We start from the raw sequence: 20,444 nt of genomic DNA on the forward strand, positions 1-20,444 counted from the left end.
GGTCCCAGGTTCGATTCTGGCTTGGGTCACTGTCTGTGCGGAGTCTGCACATCCTCCCCGTGTGTGCGTGGGTTTCCTCCGGGTGCTCCGGTTTCCTCCCACAGTCCAAAGGTGTGCAGGTTAGGTGGATTGGCCATGATAAATTGCCCTTAGTGTCCAAAATTGCCCTTAGTGTTGGGTGGGGTTGCTGGGTTATGGGGATGGGGTGGAGGTGTTGACCTTGGTTAGGGTGCTCTTTCCAAGAGCCGGTGCAGACTTGATGGGCTGAATGGCCTCCTTCTGCACTGTAAATTCTATGATAATTCTATGATAGGCCATCAAATAATAACATCAGGATGGGGCAGGCAACAGACAAAGAAATAACTGATGAATATAAAAATGGTATGGCAATTATCATGGGGGATTTTAATCTTCATGTCGATTAGTCAAACCAGGTTGGTCAAGGCAGCCTTGAGGAGGAGTTCATAGAATGTATCGGCAATAGTTTTCTCAAACAGTATGTAATGGAACCTACAAGGGAGCAAGCAATCCGAGATCTAGTCATGTGTAATGAGGCAGGAATAATTAATGATCTCATAGTTAGGGATCCTCTCGGAAGGAGTGATCATAGTATGGTTGAATTTAAAATACAGATGGAGTGTGAAAAGGTAAAATCCAAAACCAGTGTCTTGTGCTTAAACAAAGGAGACTACAATGGGATGAGGGAGGAGCAAAGACTTTTATGGTGGAACAATTGAGGAACAGTGGAGGACTTTAGTTTAGATGAAGGATCTGGATCGGCGCAGGCTGGGAGGGCCGAAGGGCCTGTTCCTGTGCTGTAATTTTCTTTGTTCTTTGTTGACTTTCAAAGGACAGCAAAAGTATATACCAGTGAAAAGGAAGGACTGTAAGAAAAGGGATAATCAGCCATGGATATGTAAGGAAATAAAGAAGAGTATCAAATTGAAAGAAAATGCATACAAAGTGGCAAAAATTAGTCAGAAAGTAGGGGATTGGGACATCTTTAAAAGTCAACTGAAAGCCACAAAAAAAGCTATAATGAACAGCAAGATCAGGGGCAGCATGGTGGTGCAGTGGTTAGCACTGCTGCCTCATGGCACCGAGGTCCCAGGTTCGATCTCGGCTCTGGGTCACTGTCCGTGTGGAGTTTGCACATTCTCCCCGTGTCTGCGTGGGTTTCGCCCCACACCCCAAAGATGTGCGGGATAGGTGAATTGGCCACGCTAAATTGCCCCTTAAATAAAAAATAAATTGGGTACTTTAAATTTAAATTAAAAGAACGAAAAGTAAGATTGATTGTGAGAGTAAATTTTCACAGAATATATAAACAGATAGCTAAAGATTCTACAAATATATAAAACGAAAAAAAGTGGCGAAGGTAAACATGAGTCCTTTATGGGGCTGGTTTAGGTCACTTGGCTAAATTGCTGGCTTTTAAAGCAGACCAAGCAGGCCAGCAGCACGGTTCGATTCCCGTACCAGCCTCCCCGGACAGGCGCCAGAATGTGGCGACTAGGGGTTTTTCACAGTAACTTCATTGAAGCCTACTCGTGACAATAAGCGATTTTCATTTCATTTAGAGGATGAGAAGGGGGATTTAATAATGGGAAATGAGGAAATGGCTGAGGCATTGAGCAGGTATTTTGTGTCGGTCTTCACAGTGGAAGACACAAATAACATAATTGTTGACAAGGAGGCTATGGCAGGTGAGGACCAAGAAACGATCACAATCGCGAAGGTTGTAGTGTTGGGCAAGCTAATGGGGCTAATGGTAGACACGTCTCCTGGCCCTGATGGAATGCATCCCAGAGGGAAGATTGTGGGGGAAATAGCAAATGCTCTTGTGGTAATTTATCAAATTCGCTGGACTGAGGGGCGGTCCCAGCAGATTGGAAAACAGCAAATGTGAATCCACCGTTTAAAAAAGGAGGTAGACAAAAGGCGGGTAACTATGGGCCGGTTAGTTTAACTTCTGTAGTGGGGAAAATGCTTGACTCTATTATCAAGGAAGAAACAGCAAGACATCAGGATAGAAATGGTCCCATTGGGCAGATGCAGCATGGGTTCATGAAGTAGGTCAGGTTTAACTAATTTACTGGAATTCTTTGAGGACATTACGAGCATGGTGGACACTGGGGAACCGGTGGATGTGGTGGATTTCTAGAAGGCATTCGTCAAGGTGCCGCACAAAAGGCTGCTACATAAGATAAAAGTGAATACCATTATGGGTAATGTATTAGCATGGATAGAGGATTGGTTAACTAATAAAAAGCAAATAGTGAGTATAAATGGGTGTGTTTTTTCTGGTTGATGATCAGTGTTAGTGGTGTGCCTCAGGGACCAGTTGTAATGTGTCAAAGTTCGCAGATGACACTAAGATGAGTGGTAGAGCAAAGTGTGCAGAGGTCACAGAGTCTGCAGAGGGATATAGATAGTTTGAGTGAGTGAGCTAGGGTCTGGCAGATGGAGTACAATGTTGGTAAATGTGAGGTCATCAATTTTGGTAGAAATAACGGCAAAATGGACTATTATTTAAATGGTAAAAAGATGGCAACATGCTGCTGTGCAAAGGGACCTGGGTGTCCTTGTGCATGAATCGCAAAAAGTTGTGGTTTTCAGGTGCAGGTAATTAGGAAAGCAAATGGAATTTTATCCTTCATTGCTAGAGGGATGGAGTTTAAAAGCAGGGAGGTTATGTTGCAGCTGTATAGGGTGCTGGTGAGGCCACACCTGGAGTCCTGTGTACAGTTTTGGTCTCCATACTGGAGGGAAGGATGTACTGGCACTGGAGGGGTGCAGAGGAGATTCACTAGGTTGATTCCGGAGTTGAGAGGATTGGCTTATGAGGAGAGACTGAGTAGACTGGGACTATACTCATTGGAGTTTAGAAGAATGACGGGGATCTTATAGAAACATATAAAATTATGAAGGGAATAGATCAAATTGAAGCAGGGAGGTTGTTTCCACTGGCGGGCAAAAATGGAATGAGGCAGCATAGCCTCAAAATAAGGGGAAGCAGATTTAGGACTGAGTTGTGGAGGAACTTCTTCACCCAAACGGTTATGAATCTGTGGAATTCCCTGCCCAGTGAAGCAGTTGAGGAAGCCTCGCTGAATGTTTTCAAGGCAAAGATAGATAGAATTTTGAACAGTAAAGGAATTAAGGATTATGGTGAGCAGGTGGATAAGTGGAGCTGAGTCCACAAAAAGATCAGCCATGATCTTATTGAATGGCGGAGCAGGTTCGAGGTGCCTACTCCTGCTCCTAGTTCTCATGTTCTATGGGCTGTTCCAAGATCGCACTCAGAAGGAAACATCAACTCGGCGAAAGAATCTTTTTGATTTGCCAAAACATGCTGAACCTCCAGTGCAAAGTGCAATCGACGCCGGAGTGTTGCAGGCTGGCACAGTCCAAGGCCCAGGACTATGTACTCGGGGTACAGAGAGGCTTGGGGCAGCTGCCATAGAGGCTCAATGAGGAAAGGTCATTGTCCAGGGTCCACCTGCAAATGTACATCGAGGGGCTGGAAACTGTAAAACCTCACGGATTATATCTTTGTCACGGAGCGTGGGTAGTGAAGTGGCAAATGAAATACAATGTGGAAAAGTGTGATGTTATGCACTTTGGAAGGAGGAACTTAGGCACAGACTATTTTCTAAATGGGGAAATGCTTAGGAAATCAGAAGCACAAAGGGACTTGGGAGTCCTTGTTCAAGATTCTCTTAAGGTTAATGTGCAGGTTCAGTTGGCAGTTAAGGCGGCAAATGCAATGTTAGCATTCATGTCAAGGCGGCTAGAATAAGATTGTGTAAGGCTCTGGTCAGACCACATTTGGAGTATTGTGAGCAGTTTTGAGCCCCGTAACTAAGGAAGGATGTGCTGGCCTTGGAAAGGGTCCAGAGGAGATTCACAAGAATGATCCCTGGAATGAAAAACTTGTCGTATGAGGAACGGTTGAGGACTCTGGTTCTGTACTTGTTGGAATTTAGAAGGATGATGGGGGCTCTTGTTGAAACTTACAGGATACTGCGAAGCCTGGATAGAGTGGCCTTGGAGAGGATGTTTCCACTTGTAGGAAAAACTAGAACCAGAGGACATCATCTCAAACTAAAGGGACAATCCTTTAAAACAGAGATGAGGAAGAATTTCTTCAGCCAGAGGGTGGTGAATCAGTGGAACTCTGCTGCAGAAGGCTGTGGAGGCCAAATCACTGTTAATAAGGGGATCAGGGGTTATGGGGAGAAGGCAGGAGAATGGTGATGAGAAAATATCAGTCATGATTGAATGGCAGAGCAGACTCGATGGGCCAAGTGGCCTAATTCTGCTCCTCTGTCTTATGATCTTATGGAGTGTATATTATAAATATGATGTGTGATTTCAATTTTGCGGAGGCACCTCAGAGTACCATACACTGTATGGAAAGAACTTGATCTAGATTGCACTTTTGGTAATACCCAATTTGAACTAGTAGGGAATGTCATTTTACAAATTTACAAAGTAGATTAGTGGAGCAAAAGGTTGGGAATGTGCAAAAGGCCATAACTGGGGGAAACAAAGATCTTGGAGAGCTGTAGGGGCCGAAGGAGATGACAGAGATAGGGATGGGGGAGATTTGGAATTCAAGATAATAATTTTTTTAAATCATGGCATTGGCAAACCAGGAAGCCAAGTTCAGCAAGCTCTGGGGATAATGGGTGAACATGACATGACGTGCATCAGCAACTGACACAATTATAAAACAGTAGGCTGAAATCTGTCGCTCCAAATGACATTTATTTAACCTCACATCAGTCTTTGTTTCTCTGACATCTACTTTCCCAAACTATGAATACACCATCCGATACTCAGAATCTCCTCCTCGCAACATTGAAATCAAGAGTCAACCAAATAACATCCTGTTCATAAACAACACTTTGCCAAGACCTCGGAGTCTTTTCCCTCTCCTGACAAACAACAAGCTTTCCTGCTCCATGTTACCTCTCCCGACCAACCTTGGCTGCATCCTACCTGCAGAGGGCCTTCGGAGCCCGACATCCAAATCTCTTCCAATTTAAAATTTATAAACAGCAAGTTAAACCTGCAGACGAGGAGTCGAAGGTATTGAAAACTGGTTCACCCCAAACTAAACAAACAGGTCTCGTGATGTCATTTTAAAAAAGCATTTCATGACAACAGTTACTCCAGTAAAACCACTAGGACCGAGAGTGGAGAAAGAGAGAGCGAGAGAAAAAGAAAAAAAATGTTCGGCAACAGATCAAAGAATACCAAGTTCCTTCATTTCACAATACCAGATATCTAAACTCTTCAACAGGGTTAGCTCTCGGTTACAGATTCCTATTCACAGTTAGTTCGCTCTTCAGCAGAACGCTGGTGATTATATCTCTGGCTTCTCGCCAACATCTCTGCTTTTTAAGCTACTTGCTCGCCAACCCTGGACTCCTCCTCCCATCACTGTTTGCCCAGCCCTTCCTTCTGAAGGGAACAGGCACACTAAAATCCAACAATGCACTATATTTTCTATTAACACCGTTTAAATTCAAAGTTGCCAGATTATATTTAATCAAATTCTAAATTCTCATTTTGTACATTTCAAGTTTGTGCAGCATAGGAGGCCATTGTGCCAGTGTTGGCTCATTGAAAGAGCTATCCAGTTAGGCCCATTTCCCTAATTACGAACAGGCAGTCGTATCAATAAGGAGAAGTAGGCCATTCGGCCCCTCGAGCCTGCTCCATTATTCAATAAGATCATGGCTAAACTGTTTGTGTTTCGGGGTCCACATCCCCATCTACCCTCTATAACTTCTGATCCCCTTGCCTAACAAGAATCGGCCCAACAAGAATCTATCTATCTCCACCTTAAAAACATTCAGTGACTTCGACTCCACCGCATTCTGAGGCAGAGAGTTCCAAAGTCGCACAATCCTCAAAACAATTTCCCTCATCTCTGTCCTAAATGGGAGACCCCTAATTTAAAAAACAGGTCCCCCTAGTTCTGGACTCACCCACAAGAGGAAACATCCTTTCTGCGCGAGAAGACAGATGTTACTTTTTAAAAATACTTTTAATAATAAAATAATAACAATAATATAATAATAATCTTTTTCATTGTCACAAGTAGGCTTATTTTGGGGAAAAATTGTTATTCTGTAAAGAAAGGAGTGTATGTGTGCCTGTTTGTGCATACATGTCCGTATTTTAATATGTAGAGGTTAGAAACTTGGATTGGGGATAGATAGGGACGTTTTTATTAAGCTGTTAAATTTCAATAGGGAGTAAGGAACTGGCATAACTTTTTTAAAGAAAATATTTTATTGAAGCATTTGTAATTTTCAGTTTAACATGCTGACATTTCTAAAACAACCGCGCAGGTCGACGCACAAAATACCCCCTAAAAGACCAATAAACCACGTCCCTAACTTTATTCTATGTTCTCCCGCCCTGTCCCCAATTACCCGTATACTAAGCTCCCTGTCCTTATTTAACATTACTCTGCCTCCTGTTTCCCTCCCCCCTCACCTTTTCCTTTTTCCCCCTTACTGCTGACGTTCAATTTTTGTTAAAGAAATCAATGAACGGCTGCCAACTCCGGGCGAATCCCTGTATTGATCCTCTCAGAGCAACCTTGATTTTCTCCAGACTGAGAAACCCTACCATATCGCTGACCCACATTCCTGACTTCAGGAGCTCCGAGTCTCTCCACCGCAGCAGTGCTCAGCAAGGGCAGCACGGTAGCATGGTGGTTAGCATAAATGCTTCACAGCTCCAGGGTCCCAGGTTCAGTTCCCGGTTGGGTCACTGTCTGTGCGGAGTCTGCACATCCTCCCCGTGTGTGCGTGGGTTTCCTCCGGGTGCTCCGGTTTCCTCCCACAGTCCAAAGATGTGCGGGTTAGGTGGATTGGCCATGCTAAATTGCCCCTTAATTGGAAAAAATGAATTGGGTATACTAAATTTAGAAAAAAAAAGACTCCCTTTCAAAATGGTGACCTGATCTCAGAGGAGCCAGTCTGGCCATCGAGTTTAGTTCCTAAATTGAAAAAGTTCGAGTGTGGGCTAGACCAGTGAGAAACTTCCCACGCCCCCCAAATATGTGGGTAAATACAAGTCTGGGTCTCACCAAGATATAATGAGTGATGTGCCACAGGGATCATTGTTGGGACCTCAATTGTTTACAATTTATATAAATGACTTGGATGAAGAGATGGTTACTAAATTTGCTGATAACACAAAGATAGGTAGGAAAGTAAGTTGTGAAGAGGACATGAGGAGGCTACACAGAGACATAGGTAGTTTAAGTGAGGTTAAAGTCAGTGGACAAAGGTCTGGCAAATTTACAGAATTTACAGTGCAGACGGAGGCCATTCGGCCCATCGAGTCTGCACCGGCTCTTGGAAAGAGCACCCTACCCAAGGTCAACACCTCCACCCTATCCCCATAACCCAGTAACCCCACCCAACACTAAGGGCAATTTTGGACACTAAGGGCAATTTATCATGGCCAATCCACCTAACCTGTGGGAGGAAACCGGAGCACCCGGAGGAAACCCACGCAGACACAGGGAGAACGTGCAGACTCCGCACAGACAGTGACCCAAGCCGGAATGGAACCTGGGACCCTGGAGCTGTGAAGCAATTGTGCTATCCACAATGCTACCGTATATAATGTGTGAAAATGTGAAATTATCTACTTTAGCAGGAAGAATAAAAGAGAAGTTTATTATCTAAATGGTGAGAGATCGCAGAGCTCAGAGGTAGAGAGGGATCTGGGTCTCTTAGTGAATGAATCACAAAAGGCTAGTATGCTGGCCCGGCAAGTAATTAGGAAAGCTAACAGAATGTTGTCATTTATTGTGAAGTGAATTGAATACAAAAGTAGGACGGTTCTGCTTCAGTCACACAAAGCACTAGTTGAGAACACATCTGGAGAACTGTGTACAGCAGGGGTGGGCAAACTACGGCCCGCAGGCGGCCCGCCAAAGGTCTTTATGCGGCCCACCAAGATCAAGTCATAAAAAAAAAAATTTTTTTTTAATAAGGTTAATTGGGGGGGGGGGGGGGGGGGGGGGGGGGGCTGTTGGGTTACTGGTATAGGGTGGATACGTTGACTTGAGTAGGGTGATCATTGCTCGACACAACATCGAGGGCCGAAGGGTCTGTTGTGTGCTGTACTGTTCTATGTTCTATATGAGGCGCCCAGAATCATAACCGGGTGAAGCGCCATTTTTGAAAAGTAGAGAAAAAGAGGGCTAAAGGCAGGATGCCGCCGGGGGAAGCGCTGAGGTACATGCCGCATGCTAATTGGTTACAACCGGGACTATTAATTAATATACTATGCGGCCCTTTAAAATTGTGAATTTCTGAATGTGGCCCTTGCACGGAAAAGTTTGCCCACCCCTGGTGGACAGTATCAGTCACCTTATTTAATGAAGGTTGTAAATGCATTGGAAACAGTTCAGAGAAGGTTTACCAGACTAACACCTGGAATGGGCAGGTTGCCTTATGAGGAAAGGTTGGACTAGCTGGGCTTGTATCCACTGGAGTTTGAAAGGGTCAGAGGCGACTTGATCGAATACCCTGATGGGTATTGACAGTGTGGATGATGAGAGGCGGTTTCCTCTTGTGGGAAAATCTAGAACTAGGGGGTCGCTGTTTAAAAAATAAGTCGCCCGTTTAAAACAGAGGCGAGGAGAAATGTTTTCTTTCAGGGGGTCGAGTGTCTTTGGACAGGTGCTGGAAGCAGAATCTTTGATTATTTTTAAGGCTAAGGTGGATATATTGTTGGTAAGCGAGAGGGTGATAGGTTATTGTGGGGAGGCAGGATGCAGATTTAAGGTTACTATCACACCAGCCATGATCTTATAAAATAGTTGAGCAGACTTAAGGGGCAGAATGTTTGTTTGAATGTAAACTGGAGGGATGAACAGCAATGGGACATATTTACATTGGCAATCACTATTATTAGCGTGGACACGGGAAGCTACTGTGGAAATACAAGAATACAATGTATTCGAAGGCTGCAGAACCTGCTCTGCCATTCAATATCATTGCTGATCTTGGGACCCCACTTTCCTGCCTGCTCCCCACCCAATAGCAGAGAACGGCTTGAAAATAGGCACAAATTCTGCTTGCAGGCCATTGGTCGAGACTTCCCCCACTCTGTCCCAGCTGCACCCAAGGACTCTATATTGGCTTACCTTTACATTGGGAGACGGTCTTCTAAATTTAAGAAGTAAACAATCTCCAAAGGAATGTGCAGCAGTTTGCAACGGATTCTTCTCACTTTCCTAGTAACTCCTGATTGTCACTCAATTCCCTTCAGACCCAGGAACAACTAAGAAGACAGAAAGCGTTCATTGTTTGCAAGAGACTGACCTTGAAAAGTAAAGATCAGTAAAGATACCAATCGTTAGTTCTAAAGAAATGTTCCTTTTGATTCTTCGAATCATTCTGTTTTAGTTCCACCCGCACATTTCCAGTGGCCATTTGCCCTGTGAGCTGATACAGTGACTCAGGGTTTGGTCGCATCGTGCTCATGTTACTGGATTAATAATCAAGAGGCTGGACTAATGATTTGGAGACACCGGTTCCAATCGCACTATGGCGGCTGAGGAATGTAAATTTAATTTTTCAGTTAGTTTGTTGGATGGGAGCATTGTTGGCAGGGTCACCATGTAATGACATGCAGTTAGGGAAGCTATTCCGGGACTTTCACCCAGTGACATTGAAGGAATGGCAATATAGGTCAAGTCAGGTCGGTGAGTGGTTTGGAGGGGAACTTGCAGGTGGTGGTGTTCCCATGTATATGCTCCCTTTGCCCTTCTAGGCAGTAGACGTCATGGAATAAGGGGGAGCTGTTGAGTTGCTGCATTGCATCCAGGAGGCATCACCTAATGAAATGAAATAAAAATCGCTTATTGTCACGAGTAGGCTTCAATGAAGTTACTGTGAAAAGCCCCTAGTCGCCACATTCCGGCGCCTGTTCGGGGAGGCTGGTACCTACATGGTGGCGAGAATAAATGTTTATGGTGCAGAAGACCACTCAGTCTTCATTGGCACTCCAAACAAGCAACTCCCTCAGCACAATTCTCTCGCCTTCACCCCATAACCCTAGAGATTCTTCCTTTACTGATAACAGTCTTCATTTCTGAAAAAAGGGATGTCAAAGCTTTCCATTTTGCACTCATCGGGATACTTCACAAGAATACTGATGAGGGGAAAAACAACAATTTATACCATAGAAGAGAGTGCTGGTTGGTTGGCAAGCAAGCAGACTCTGAAACACAAGTGGTATTCAGGAAGCTGTGGAATTGTTTATCTACCTTTCCTTTTGAGGAAATATAAGAACATAAGAACTAGGAGCAGGAGTAGGCCATCTGGCCCCTCGAGCCTGCTCCGCCATTCAATTAGATCATGGCTGATCTTTTGTGGACTCAGCTCCACTTTCCGGCCCGAACACCATAACCCTTAATCCCTTTATTCTTCAAAAAACTATCTATCTTTACCTTAAAAACATGTAATGAAGGAGCCTCAACTGCTTCACTGGGCAAGGAATTCCATAGATTCACAACCCTTTGGATGAAGAAGTTCCTCCTAAACTCAGTCCTAAATCTACTTCCCCTTATTTTGAGGCTATGCCCCCTAGTTCTGCTGTCACCCGCCAGTGGAAACAACCTGCCCGCATCTATCCTATCTATTCCCTTCATAATTTTAAATGTTTCTATAAGATCCCCCCTCATCCTTCTAAATTCCAACGAGTACAGTCCTAGTCTACTCAACCTCTCCTCATAATCCAACCCCTTCAGCTCTGGGATTAACCTAGTGAATCTCCTCTGCACACCCTCCAGCGCCAGTACGTCCTTTCTCAAGTAAGGAGACCAAAACTGAACACAATACTCCAGGTGTGGTCGCACTAACATCTTATACAATTGCAACATAACCTCCCTAGTCTTAAACTCCATCCCTCTAGCAATGAAGGACAAAATTCCATTTGCCTTCTTAATCACCTGTTGCACTTGTAAACCAACCTTCTGTGACTCATGCACTAGCACACCCAAGTCTCTCTGAACAGCGGCATGCTTTAATATTTTATCGTTTAAATAATAATCCCGTTTGCTGTTATTCCTACCAAAATGGATAACCTCACATTTGTCAACATTGTATTCCATCTGCCAGACCCGAGCCCATTCACTTAACCTATCCAAATCCGTCTGCAGACTTCCAGTATCCTCTGCACTTTTCGCTTTACCACTCATCTTAGTGTCATCTGCAAACTTGGACACATTGCCCTTGGTCCCCAACTCCAAATCATCAATGTAAATTGTGAACAAATATACCTTATCTCTGCCTGTACTCCCTCTTCTTTAAAAGGTAGCCCGTTGGTCAACTACCGTTTTACAAGCCAAGCTTTGACTCCAATTTATACAGCCTAGATCAGTTCATAGTTGATTCTAAGACTAGGGTCCTGAATCTAAAGAAAGGAAACCAGAATGGTATGAGGCGTGGGTTGTCTATGATGGATTGGGAAACATTACTTAAAAGGGTGAATGGGGATGGGCAATGGCAAACATTCAAAGAGTGCATGGGTGAACTGCAACACAACTGTTTATTCCATGGCTTGCAAGGGAAATTAGAGATATTAGATCCACGGAAGAGGCAGACAAATTGGCCAGGAAAAACAACAAACCTGAGGATTGCGAGCAGTTTAGAATCCAGCAAAGGAGGACCAAATAATTGATTAAGAAAGGGAAAAAAGAAAACGAGAGTAAGCTTGCAGGGGACATAAAAACTTAACTGTAAAAGTTTCAATAGATATGTGAAGAGAAAAAGATTGAAGACGACAAATGTAGGTCCCTTACAGTCAGGAACATAAGAAATGGCTGATAATGGGGAACAAAGAAATGGCTGATAATGGGGAACAAAGAAATGGCTGACCAACTATATACATATTTTGGTTCAGTCTTCACAAAGGGGCAGACAAATAACATACCAGAAATGGTGGGAAACACAAGGTTTAGTGAGAGAGAGGAACTGAAGAAAATCAGGATTAGCGGAGAAATTATGTTGGGAAAATTGGTGGGATTGAAGGCCGATAAATCCTCAGGGCCTGATAATCTACATCCCAGAGTACTTAAGGAAGTGGCTCCAGAAGTAGTGGATCTATTGATGGTAATCTTCCAAGATTCTATAGATTGGAACAGTTACTGCAGACTGGAGGGTAGCTAATGTAACCCTACTATTTAAAAAGGAGTGTAAAGAGAAAAGAGAGAATTATAGACCAGTCAGCCTAACTTCGGTAGTGGGGGAATTTCTAGAATTCATTATCAAAGTTTTTATAGCAGGATCAGACTGAGTCAGCATGGACCACATCTGGAGCGCTGTGAGTAGTTTTTATCCCCTTATTGAAGGAAATAAATTATTTCATTGGCGGTGGTTTAGAGAAGGTTCACTAGGATGATAACTGGTACGGAGGGATTGTCTTATGAGCAATGGTTAAACAGGTTGGGACTCTTAATCATTGGAATTTCAAAGAATGTGAGGTGATCTCATTGAGACATTTAGAGTTCTTAACAAGCTTGACCGGGTAAATGCTGAGAGGATGTTTCCCCTCATGGGTGTGTCTCATGGGAGGACAGGGTCTCAGAATAAAGTGGCGACGAGGAGAAATTTCTTCTCACAGGGCTGTGAATCTTTGGAACTCCTTGCCACAGAGAGCTGAGAGGACAGAGTCACAGGGGCAGAGACCTTATGTATTTATACGGCTGAGAAAGTTAGATTCTTAATCAGGAAGGGAATCAAGGATTACGGGGAAAGGGCAGAGATGCAGACATGAGGAATTTCGGATCAGCCATGTTTCTACTGAATGGCAGAGGGGCCATTTCTTATGGTCTTACGGATTTACAAAAGGGAAACCATGCTTGGGAATCCTACTGCAATTCTTCGAGGATGTAACTCGTAGAGTTGATGAGGGAGCCAGTGGATGTGCTTAATTTGGACATTCAGAAGACTTTCAACAAAGTAGCACACAAGAGATTAGTGTGTAAAATTAAAGTGCATGGGATTGGGAGTAGTATATTTAGTTGGATAGAAAACTGGTTGGCAGACAAGAAACAAAGAGTAGGAATAAATGGGTCTTTTCTGAATGAGGCAGAGACTAGCGGGTGCCACAGGGATCGATGTTAGGACACCAGCTATTCACAATATATATTAATGATTTAATATAGAACAGCAGTGGTTAGCACTGCTGCCTCATTGCACCATGGACCAGAGTTCTATTCCGACCTCGAGTGACTGTGTGGAGTCTGCACGTTCTCCCCGTGCCTGCGTGGGTTTCCTCGGGGTGCTCCAGTTTCTCCCACAGTACAAAAGTGGCAGGTTAGGTGGGTTGGCCATGCTAAATTGCCCCCAAGTGTCCAAAGATTAGGTGAGTTACAGGGTTTGGAGCGGGGGATTGGGCTTAAGTAGAGTGCTCCTTCGGACATTAAGTGCAGATTCGATGGTCTGAACGGCCTCCTTCTGCACTGCACTGTAGGGATTCTATGATGTTCTAAGGAACTAAATGTAATATCTTCAAATTTGCAGATGTCACAAGGTTTGGGGTGGGTGCGGTGGGATGAAAGCGGCGAAGAGGGCAAGCTGTGGGCGGCACAGTGGCTAGCACTGCTGCATCACAGCACCAGCGACCTGGCTTTGATTCCGTCCTTGGGTGTTCGACTGTGTGGAGTTTCCACACCGTCCCCATGTCTGCATGGGTTTCCTCCTAGTGTTCCGGTATCGTGCCACAGTCCAGTCATATGGGTTAGGTGAGTTTGCCAGGGTCACAGGGTAAAGCAGAGTATGGGCCTAAGTAGAATGCTCTTTTGGAGGCTTGGTGCAGACTCAATGTGTCGAATGGCTTCCTTCTGCACTGTAAGGATTCTAAGGAAGATGCAGAAGAGATGCTTCAGTGTGATTTGGACAAGCTGGGTAAGTGGGAAAATACTGCATGGCAGATGCAGTATAATGTGAAGAAATGTGGGGCTATCCACTTTGGTAGCAAAAACAGGAAGGCAGATTATCTGAATGGCTATAAATTAAGTGAGAGGAATGTGCAACGAGACCTGGGTCACTGAAGCATTCAAGTGCAGCAGGCGATAAAGGCGGCAAATGGCATGTTGGCCTGCATTGCGAGTGGATTAGAGTACAGGAGCAGGGATGTCCTGCTGCAATTATACAGCGCCTTGGCGCAGTTTTGGTCTCCATATCTGAGAAAGGATGTTCTTGCTATAGTGGGAGTGCAGCAAAGGCTTACCAGACTGATTTCTAGGGATGTATGAGGAGAGATTGAGTCGATTAGGATTATATTCACTGGCGAAGATTGAGGGGAGATTACTTGGAAACCTATGAAATTCTAACAAGTCTAGACAGAATAGATGCAGGAAGGATGTTCCCGATGGTGAGTGTCCAGAACCAGGGGTCACAGTCTAAAGACATGGGATAAACCAATTAGGACTGAGAAGAGGAGAAATTTCTTCACCCAATTTCTTCCCTTTACCACAGGAAGCAATCGAAGCCAAACCATTGGATGTTTTCAAGAAGGAGTTAGACATAGCACTGGGGCTGAAAGGATCAAAGGATATGGGGAGAAAGCGGGACAGATACTGGATTATCAGCCTGATTGTATTGAAGGGCGGAGCAGGCTAAAAGGGCCGAATAGGCTCCTCCAGCTCCTATTTTCTATGCTTCTATGTACTCCGATTTCCCCAAGTTAATTATTACTCTGGATTATCTTTGTCCTTTTCCATAGCCAGCCTAATTCTATACCCGCTTGACCTACCCAATTCACTATTGCCCATCTTTGTGCATTCCACTATGACTATCCCAGTCTGCATTTGGGTAATTACAGATGTCCATCATAACTACTCGATAACTTTTGCATCTCAAATTGCCTTGTAAATGTGTTTCTCCACATCTTTCCCGCTAGTTGGTGACCTAATAAACTACACTGAGAAAGGCAGTTAAACCCTTTTTGTTCCTTAGCTCTAGGCCCTTGACCCCGTTGGCACTTGCTCTCTCTTCGGTACTGCAATGGTTTCAATCATTACCACCACTCCTCCCCTTTCCTATCTTTACTGAAGACTGTGTATTCAGGAATATTTAACACCCAGTCCGGTCTTTCTGAGCCAGGTCTCCATTGTAGCCCCAACATAGAACATGTTAAAAGCCTAAAACAGAGGTTTAGCTCACAAGGCTAAATTGCTGGCTTTTAAAGCAGACCAAGCAGGCCAGCAGCACGGTTCGATTCCCGTACCAGCCTCCCCGGACAGGCGCCGGAATGTGGCGACTAGGGGCTTTTCACAGTAACTTCATTGAAGCCTACTCGTGACAATAAGCGATTTTCATTTCATTTTCACAATGTCTGCCTTCAGTTCTGCTGAGTCAGCCCCTTCATAACATTAACCAGTTATTCCGATGGTTTGCAGTTTTCAGATGAGTTTACTGCTGTCTTTATGGAACCCAATATAGATCAATTAAAACAGTTTTACCCAGACACCCCTACAAGGCCTGCAGTGGCTCCACCACCACCTTTCCAGGGGAAATTCAGGATTTGCAATGAATGCTGGCCTAGCCAGTGATGTCCACATCCCATCAAATAATCAAAACAAACCAAATGTTGAAGAATAATGAAAACAAAAATGCTGGGAATACTTAATAGGGCAGGCAGCAAAACACATCCATTCCATTCAATCTGAAACATCAATTGTGTCTCTCGCCACAGAGGCTGCCTGACCTGTTGTGAAGAAATTGACATCTCCTGGGCAGGCATACCCCCAACCTGGAAGTCCCTTAAATGGCACGTTAGGACATTGGGCGCACATCCCGGCATCATCGCGCTCTCGCTCGATCTTTTGTTAGGCTGCACGAAGGTCTGAGGAACCTCTAAGGGGACAGGAGTGCATATAGGCTGGCATGACCTTACTACCCATAGTGCCAGTGCCCAATACCATCATCCCATGCATATAACACTCATCCATTCCATGAGGCCGCTCCCACTCAAAAAAGCCTGAGACCCTGTATATTTATGATCAGGCACACCAATGCAGCACACAAGACCCATCCAGCTTGAATGGAATATGATATTTAAGGTCATAACTTCAGAGATGTACAAAAAGAAGTTGATCCACATGGATCACAAACATAACATCTCCCCGTGTTTGCGTGGGTATCATCCCCACAACCCACCAAGATGTGCATGGTAAGTGGATTGGCCACACTAAATTGCCCCTTAACTGGCAAAAAAAAGAACTGAGCACTTAAAATTTATTTTTAAAAACATAACGTTGAAACAAGTCGAAAGCACCCAGTGCGGACCCCTGCTTATGCCTCGTGTGCCTTCAGCTTACGTTTTAGAGTGCTACATCTAGGTGCCAACCACGCTGACAGTGGCATTGGAGGCATGTTGCTGTTCTCATTGCCTTGGTGACACAGATGGCTTTGGTGGCCGTCCTCTGGTTGGCAGGGCCTGAGCAGGCATCGCCAGTGAGGGTTCACTCGATGACATGGCCGGGTAACTCTCAGTCACCGTGTACTCCTGGGATGCAGCTGAGACTGGCAGAGGTGGAGGAGCTGGTGCTCTCATCCGGGGCTCCATGAGAGGAGACAACAGAGAAGGCAGCCACCTTGCCCGTCATTCTGAGGGGAGTCTTCATCCTGCTGCTCACTTTGAAGGATAGGCAATCATTGGTGACACCTGTTGACGCCTCCTTCCCTCACACAGGCATTGACCTCCTGAGGACAGTGCCAATGTGAGGACCTGCAGGTCCAAGTGCAACCCCAGTAACGCGTCATTGGGCTCCAGGAGGTGCCACTCCGCGAGAGTTGCCAATCTCGCAATGAATGAGGCTGTGCCTTTGGAGCGCACGGTCACCGCAGCAGTCATGCTCCACAAGGACCCCTCCATAACAGACCATGGCACACAGACCCTCAGGGATCTCAGCCAGATCTCCCTGCACATCCCACTGGACATCCAGCATTTGCCGCCGTATGGACGATTCCAGAGACTCATCATCCGCCTCGGACTCAGCATAGCCTTATACTCAGCAGTCCCCCAATCCCTGGCACTCTGGACACTCGTCACCTCTGCCATATACCCATGTGAATGTGAAGTGCCTCCACTGCGGTGTCCTTATAATTCTCCAGGCTTGGTACCAGCTGCATGAATGTATCTGCACTGGTGCTAAGAAATGCTCGTGCGGCGCATGTGTCCATCGATGTCTCTGAAGTAAAGTTGGGTGTGTGAGGGGTCGTCTGTCTGCTGGTTAGTGGTGACACAGTTCATCTGAGGGATGGAAACAAATAGATGCATTCATTAGTCATATCACACAGGTTGACATCTGAGTGTTTAATGTCCAACGCGATTGGCCTTAATCACATTTAGGCTTCTCGGTGCCCAGTGGATAAATGAGGTTGCCTTGATGGAGCAGAGCCTCTGTCATCATCTCCCCCCCCCCCCCCCCCCGCCGAATGTCACACACTTCAGCCCAACAGGCACTTACCTTCCACAGACATGTCAGCCTCTCCGCGGCCCGAATACCTGTCGCCACCCTCCAGGCCCATGGCTCCCAGCTCATGGCTGGTGAGAATCGCCAGGTTTAGCATCCCTTACCAGTTGCAGATCGCTCACGATTGTTGTGGCTCCATTTCTCCTGCAAGTAGAGCTCCAATGTTTGCCAAGAGCTTCACCTCCATACCATGCTCCCCCCCCCACCAACACAAAACACCCTGAAGAGGTCGGAGAACATTACCAACCACCTTGACATCTGATAGACCAGAGGCTGCTGATGCATTTCCCAGCCTTCAGGCACACAGACACATGCGTGGTCTGAAGCTACACGAGACCCACACACTTGATCGCAACCATGGATGGCCACCCTCTTCTGTGTCCCATTCATTTCAATGCCCACTCACTTCTCACCAATGCTGAGCACAGGTTACTGAACCTCTTCCGGCACTGGAACCAGGTTCGTCGGACAAGATCATGGCCACTGACCTCCATTGCCACCTCAGTTGATGGGCCAAATGGGGTCCTTCTGCACTGTAAATTCTATGATTCTACAATGGACGCTTTTGAAGTTCACGGCGTGCCGCCATTGGACATAGTATCCGCACCCACTGGATCCACTCCACCAATTCAGCTGCGAATCATGCTGGCTGCCACCTAAGTGACAGCCAGTGGAGGGTTTCTGGTTGTAGCTCCTTTTGTTCTTTTTATGGGGGAATTTTCAGGTTCTAACCTGCGGTCTGACAGAGAAAGTGGAGTTTGGTCGTGGGATGTCAAGAGAGGTGGAAAAGGAAAATCACAAGCTCGGGGTCCGAATAACGGTTTTAGCAAAGATGGAAGGGGAAGACGCCGCACTCATCTCCCTGGATGATAGCAGGGGTGATGGCGAAGGAACTGGAGCAGTTCAGTGGGGAGATGGACGAGCGATTCAAGAAGCATGGCCAAGAAATGAGGGTGTCATTTAAAGCCATGGTAGAGGTGGTTTTGGGCCAGATAAGGAAGCAACTTTGCAGACTGCTTGGCAGGTGGTAGGTTTAGAGGAGGCCTCGTCTCAGCACGAGGACCTTCTCGCGTCATTGGAAGCCGAAATGATGCTTGTCGGAGACAGAAATAAGGGTGTTAAGGCACAACTAGATGACATGGAGAACAGGTCCAGGCACATAAACCTGAGACTAGGGATCTGCTAGAAGGAGTCGAGGGCTCAAGGTCAACCAAATACTTCTCAGAGAAGTTTTCTCAGCTGGTGGCGGAGATGACGTGTTTGCTGCACCAGAGCTGGACAGGGCGCACCGGGCCTAGCAACAGACGCAGAGGCCAAATGCATGCGGTGATCATTCAGTTCCACAGTTTTCAAAGAAAGGAGCGGGTCCTGGAGTGAGCCAAGAAATGCCGGAGCATTGATTGGGGCTCAGACAAGACCTCCTCCACGCCTTTCAACTTCTCAGCCTGCCCACCTACAGCAGGGCCTTTGGAGGTTTGGGCATCTGGGGAAGAAAGAGTTTTTTTTCTTCTCCTCAGTACATAATGTGTTCTCCAGGATTTATTAATTTGTTATGAGTTGGGCTTTGTTGGGAGGGGTGAAGAAATTAGTACTAGACGGTGATCATTTCTGACCATGCCCCACATTGGGTGGACCTGGAGTTGGAAGTAGGCCGGGGTGTTGCAAAGGGTGGCTGTTAGATGTAGGTCTGCTAGCGGACCTGGGTTTCTGTACCAGGCTCTCGAGGGCTATCCAGGATTATATCTTGAACAATGATAATGGGGAGGTCCCACACTCCATACTTTGGGAGGTGCTGATAATCAGGGGAGAAATTATATCTTTCAAGGCACATGTTAATGCGGAGACGAGGAGGGAGCGAGGAAAACTGGTTGATGATATCATCGAGGTAGATCGCAGATATTTGAGCAGTCCATCCCCAGAATTACTAACAGATAGGAAAATACTGCAAATTTGATCTCCACAGATGGGGCTGCGCGACAGTTGAGGCAAGCTAAAAGGGCAATTTATGAATATGGAAAGGAGGCACGTTGACTCCTGGCATAACAACTGAAAAACGGGAGGCAGAGAGGAAGATTGTCCAGATTAGGGCGCAGGATAGGGGCTGGTTTTGACTCAGAAGGTGAATAGGGTATTTAGGGCTTTCTACGAGGAATTATACAGGTTCGAAACACCTCGGGATAATTGGAATATGGTGGAATTTCTGGGGGAGCTGGAGTTTCCCCAGGTGGGGAAGGAGTTGCGGGAAGAACAAGGTGCTCCAATGGAGGAGATCAAGGAGGCCCAATGGGCTCCCAGTGAAATTTTAGAAGAAATTTGTAGATCAGCTGGGCTCTCTGTTGTTGGGGATGTTCAGGGATTCCTTTGAGGGGCCTTGCCAGTCGCTAGGGCAGGCATCGATTTCTCCGCTCCTGAAGAAGGACAAAGGCCCCACAGACTGTGGGTCATATCATCCGATCTCCCTGTTAAATGTGGATACGAAGTTTCTAGCTAAGGTGTTAGCGTTAAGACTGGGTGGAGTATGGTCTCCGGGAGGTGCTGGGGAAAGACCAAATGGGATTTTTAAAGGAGCAGAGGTTGATGGCAAACCGGAGACGGTTATTGAACATGGTTCTTACCACTGGGGAGGGTCTGGTTCCGGAGATCATTGTCCTGCTTGATACGGAGAAAGCATTTGACCGGGTAGAGGGAGATTGCATGTTCACAATACTGGTGAAATTTGGGTTTGGGCCAAAACTCAACAAGCCCGGTGGTAGAGGCCACATTCGAAATTTGAAGACAACTCTGTCAACATTTCAATTTGAAGGCTCCCTCAAGGCTAGCTCCCATCTGTGCAAACCAGTTATTCATGCCTGCTACGCTGAATGCGAGGATAAGGGAGTGGAAGGAAAAGGGCTGGAGAAGGTAGATTTAT

General features: G+C 45.8%; 1 protein-coding gene across 3 annotated transcripts in view; it reads right to left on the bottom strand.

The window, feature by feature from the left end:
- numa1 (nuclear mitotic apparatus protein 1) overlaps positions 1-20,444 on the bottom strand; it is a 143,579-nt gene that overhangs the window by 112,934 nt on the left and 10,201 nt on the right. The window contains exon 2 of one of the 3 annotated variants that reach the window (XM_038817997.1): positions 9,191-9,327. The exons of 1 other annotated variant lie outside the window; for it this stretch is intronic. The gene's annotated coding sequence lies outside the window, so the exon portion shown is untranslated. Of the gene's footprint in view, positions 1-5,007; positions 5,127-9,190; positions 9,328-20,444 lie in introns of those variants that run through there. One more of the 3 variants, XM_038817998.1, reaches the window with a different exon arrangement.

Source organism: Scyliorhinus canicula, chromosome 14, assembly GCF_902713615.1.
Source record: "Scyliorhinus canicula chromosome 14, sScyCan1.1, whole genome shotgun sequence".
Taxonomy (NCBI): domain Eukaryota; kingdom Metazoa; phylum Chordata; class Chondrichthyes; order Carcharhiniformes; family Scyliorhinidae; genus Scyliorhinus; species Scyliorhinus canicula.